Below are 5,000 nucleotides of genomic sequence, written 5' to 3' on the forward strand. Positions count from 1 at the left end.
TTGACGAGGATCGCCACCTCAACATGAAAATGTGGCTATAACAACAACAACGCTTTTACTTGTTACTTGTTCTTGGAATGTTCTTTACCGAAGATAGAGAATCTTCGGTAATGAACATTCCATGCCAATAAACGTTCCATTTAGGAACAGGGACCAGCTTTTCACTTATCAATGAGTGCTGTCCGATTAAAGTTTTGAGCTCAATGGTAAGGGGACCTCTTGTTTATAGTCGTGCCCGAACGCTGTGACACAGTCGGACGCCTCTTTGGGGAGAAGATTTTACATGGCTGTCATACCATTTTTATACCCTCCACCATAGGATGGGGGTATACTAATTTCGTCATTCTGTTGGTAACTCCAGGAAATATTCGTCTCAGACCACATAAAGTATATATTCTTGATTGTTATGACATTATAAGTCGATGTAGCCATGTCCGTCCGTTTTTGTCTGTCCGTCAGTCCGTTTCTATCTGTCCATCCGTCCGTCTATCTGTCCGTCCGTTTGTCTGTTCGTCCGTCTGTCTGTCGAAAGTACGTTAACTTTCGAGGGAGTAAAGAAAGCCGCTTAAAATTTTGCATTAATACTTCTTTTAGGTGTAGGTCGGTTGGGATTAAAAATGGGCCCCATCGGTCAATGTTTTGTTATAGCTGTCATATAAACCGATCTTAAATCTTGACTTCTTGAGCCACTAGAGGACGCAATTCTTATCCGATTTGGCTGAAATTTTGCACGACGTGTTTTGTTGTGATTTCCAAGAGTTGTGCTTTCTATGGTTGAAATCCGTCGATAACCTGATACAGCTGTCATATAGGCCGATCTGGGGTCTTGACTCCTTGAGCCTCCAGAGTGCGCAATTCTTATCCGATTTGGCTGACATTTTGCACGTAGTGTTTTGGTTGCACTCCCAACAACTGTGTTAAGTATGGTTCAAATCGGATCATACCTCGATATAGCTGCCATATAAACCGATCTGGGGTCTTGACTTCTCGAGCCACTAGAGGGCGCAATTATTATCCGATTGGGCTGAAATTTTGCACGAAGTATTTTGTTATGATATCCAATAACTGGACCAAGTGTGGTTCAAATTGGTTCATAACCTGATATAGCTGCCATATAAACCGATCTGTGGTCTTGACTTCTTGAGCCATAGAGTGCTCAATTCCTATTCGATTTGGCTGAAATTTTGCATGACGTGTTTCGTCATGACTTCCCACAACTGCGTTAAGTATGGTTCAAATCGGTTCATAACCTGTTATAGCTGTCATATAAACCGATCTGGGGTCTTGACTGCTTGAGGGCTTAGAGGGCGCAAATTCTATCCGATTTCCCCGAAATTTTGCATGTCATGTTTAGTTATGACTTTCAACAGCTGTGCAAGGTATGGTTCAAATCGGTCCATAACCTGATATAGCTGCCATATATTGGGTTGCCCAAAAAGTAATTGCGGATTTTTCATATAGTCGGCGTTGACAAACTTTTTCACAGCTTGTGACTCTGTAATTGCATTCTTTCTTTTGTCAGTTATCAGCTGTTACTTTTAGCTTGCTTTAGAAAAAAAGTTTAAAAAAGTATATTTGATTAAAGTTCATTCTAAGTTTTATAAAAAATGCATTTACTTTCTCTTAAAAAATCCGCAATTACTTTTTGGGCAACCCATTCATAACCTGATATAGCTGTCATATAAACCGATCTGGGATCTTAACTTCGTTAGCCTCTATAGGACGCAATTATTATCTGATTTGGTTGAAGTTTTGTACAACGGCTTCTCCCATGACCCTCAACGTTCGTGTCAAATATGGTCTGAATTGGTCTATAGCCTAATACAGCTCCCTTATAAAACAATATCCTTAGTTTACTTTATGAGCCCATAGAGAGGGCAATTCTTATTCGATTTGGCTGAAATTTTACACAATGACTTCTACTATGGTCTCCAACATTCATTCGCTTATGGTACAAATTGCACCATAACTTGATATAGCTCCAATAGCATAGCAATTCTTTTCTTTTATCCATTACTTTCCTTTGTGAGCCTAAAAAGAGACACCGGGAAATGAACTCGACAAATGCTATCCATGGTCATGGGGGTATATAAGATTTGGCCCGGCCGAACTTGGCACGCTTTTACTTTTTTCAAATGGCTTAGTACCTCGCATATGTCGCCAGCATTATTGCACCAAACAATATTTGCTGCCTCCACAGCAAATTTGTTTAAAAATTCCGATTTGGAAACTATCTTTGTCCGGAAGAAGAGCAGAGGTTAGCATGTCCGCCTATGACGCTCAACGCCGGGTTCGAATCCTGGCGAGACCATCAGAAAATTTTTCACCGGTGGTTTTCCCCTCCTAATGCTGGCAACATTTGTGAGATACTATGCCATGTAAAACTTCTCTCCAAAGTGGTGTCGCACTGCGGCACGCCGTTCGGACTCGGCTATAAAAAGTTGGCCCCTTATCATTGAACATAAACTTAAATCGGACTACACTCATTGATATGTGAGAAGTTTGCCCCTTTTCCTTAGTGGAATTATCATGGGCAAAATTTGGATTTTTACCACCGCAGATATATATTTTCGGATGTTCTCGGCAGGATTCGAACCCAGGCGTATGGTGTCATAAGCGGACAGGCAAACCTTTGTGCCATGGCGGTCTCTTGAGTTTAGTTCAATCAATAGAGAGAATTCGTGCCATTAGCTTGACAAATGTTATCCATTGTGGAGGGTATGTAAGTGTCGGCCGGGCCGAACTTAGCACGCTCTTACTTGTTTTGATTAATTTTGGTATCTTTTATTCATATATTCGGCTATAAATAGGAGGACCCTTATCATTGAGCTTAAAACTTGCATCGGACAGCACTCATTGATATGTGAAAAGTTTTCCCCTATTCCTTAATGGTATGTTCATGGGCAAATTTGCATTGCATTTGCATTGATAGTCCAACAATTCCATTATCTGACCAGCTGAATCTCAGGAAACTAAATTTGATCTGTGGCAACTCTGGCTATAGTATTGCAGTTCTCTAGTCCTTCGACTTTGACACTGTTTTGAGACACTTTTGTGTTTTTTTTTTGGTTTCTTTTTTTTTTTGTTGGGTAAAAAATTTTAATTTCTAAATTTTTTTTCCTCAATTTTATTTTTCGCTCTTACGTTTATTATACATCGTTCAACTAATTACAGACATCCGTTGGTTGCGCTTAGGTGGTCCTGTTAATATCAAAGACGTTTCTTTTATTTTTTTTAATGTGGGGGACACACAGAAACAACAACAACAGCGACATAAACATGCAAGCATACTTACACCATGCATTTAGAGAATATTAACATACGTTTGAATGTGAAGATAAGTGGTGGTATGTAAATGTAGTTGTTGTTTTAAATTTGTTTCTTGTTGTTGTTTGTTGCTTTTAAATTTATGTATGCATGCAGAGGGGGCTGCTTACACACATAAACTGACACACTCACACTCAAACACTACTTCTCACTTAGATTACACACAAACACAACAACATATATACATACATTTTTTTTCTTGGGTATTTATTCCTTTTACAAATTTCCTATGTGGTTGTTGTTTTTGCTGGCTCTCTCTCTCTCTCTCTCTCTCGCTCTGTCGCTCTTTTGCTCTTTCTCTTTATCTACTACTTGGTTTTGTTTTTGTTGTTGACTTTTTGTTTAGTTGTTCTCACATACACTTTGGCTTTGGCTTTGGCTTGGTACACAACAACACTCACTACCACTGAATGAATGGCTGGATGGCTGACTGGCTGGCACTCGCACCAGAGAATTTATCTTTTTATCGATTTTCTTTTTTGTACAACCATGTGATGTTTTTGTTGGCCGAATATTTTTTGATGGTGTTTTCAAGCTGCGGGGAGCTTAGCCGATACTAGGGTGGCTGATTGGGACAAGACGATACAATAACGAGAATTTTTTTTTTTTTTTTCACTGTGCCAAGGGGGTTTGCTGGTGGTGGGGTTGGGCGAAGTTTCGGTTCATTCGTTTGTTTTGATTTCGTTTGGACGTTCGGCGTCTACGATTGCTCGTTCACAATTACAACAACACATTTAACACGCACAATTTCACAAATTTCCTCCTCATATTACAACACACAGGGAGTCCATCTATTTTCCATCATCATCAACATCAACAGCAGCATTGGCTCATAAATGGCGTCAACGTCAAAGTCAACGCATTCGCCAACATACTCTCGTCACAGCGAGCACACAAAAAAGGGGGCAGCACAGACAAAAAAGTTCTTTTGTTTGCTCTCGCCTTACAGCATAGCAAAGATGAAAGTCGCTTGGTTGCTTGACTTAATCCGTTTTCAATTACTTTTGGTGCAGCTTACGCTCAATTGTCGGTAACAATGTTGTTGTTCTTTCTTTTTATTATGCTCTTACACAGATTTTGTTTCGGTTTTTTTTTCTTGCCAATTTTGCTTGACTTTTTTTTTGTTAATTTATTTCCGTTGTAACACTTGTTTTTATTTTTATTATTTATTTTTAATTACATGTTAAAAAATAATTATTTTCTTTTTTTTTAATTTTCTTTGTTGTCACCTCTTTTTTACCCCTTTTACATGAGAGATTTGCTTTGATTCTTTTTTTTGTGATTTTTTTCTATTCGCGATTCCGCCTATTCGCATAGAAGACGTCCTGACTATGTCATATCCTAAACGCGACTATTACACATCGGTAATCCTTCAACCAGTAATATGTATATGTTCTCGTTTTGCAAAATGTTGCCTACAACAATATTGTTCAAATTGTCATGCTCACTTATTTCAGCGCTCTCCATGCTATCTCTGGGTTGTCATTTTTCATTCTGCTCTTGTTAAGGAATTTTCTCAGCGAGAGCAACAATTGAGAGCACTTGACATTCGTATAAGAGAGTATAGCATGGTTAGTTGGCAAGAGATAAGATAACATTTACAGTGGGTATTTGGAATTTGACAAACAGGTGTTTACATTGTAAACGTACTAAGATTTAGTACAAAAGTTGTA

At 38.8% G+C, this 5,000-nt stretch overlaps 1 protein-coding gene across 3 annotated transcripts in view; it reads right to left on the reverse strand.

Annotated features, from left to right (window-relative positions):
* Positions 1-4,681, reverse strand: part of LOC106091533 (limbic system-associated membrane protein) — a 462,509-nt gene extending 457,828 nt beyond the window's left edge. For 2 of the 3 annotated variants that reach the window (XM_059362688.1, XM_059362685.1), the window contains exon 1: positions 3,517-4,681. The gene's annotated coding sequence lies outside the window, so the exon portion shown is untranslated. Of the gene's footprint in view, positions 1-3,323; positions 3,482-3,516 lie in introns of those variants that run through there. The other variant, XM_059362686.1, reaches the window with a different exon arrangement.
* Between the last annotated feature and the right edge of the window lie 319 nt (positions 4,682-5,000).

The sequence above is a fragment of the Stomoxys calcitrans genome, chromosome 2, assembly GCF_963082655.1.
Source record: "Stomoxys calcitrans chromosome 2, idStoCalc2.1, whole genome shotgun sequence".
Lineage (NCBI taxonomy): Eukaryota > Metazoa > Arthropoda > Insecta > Diptera > Muscidae > Stomoxys > Stomoxys calcitrans.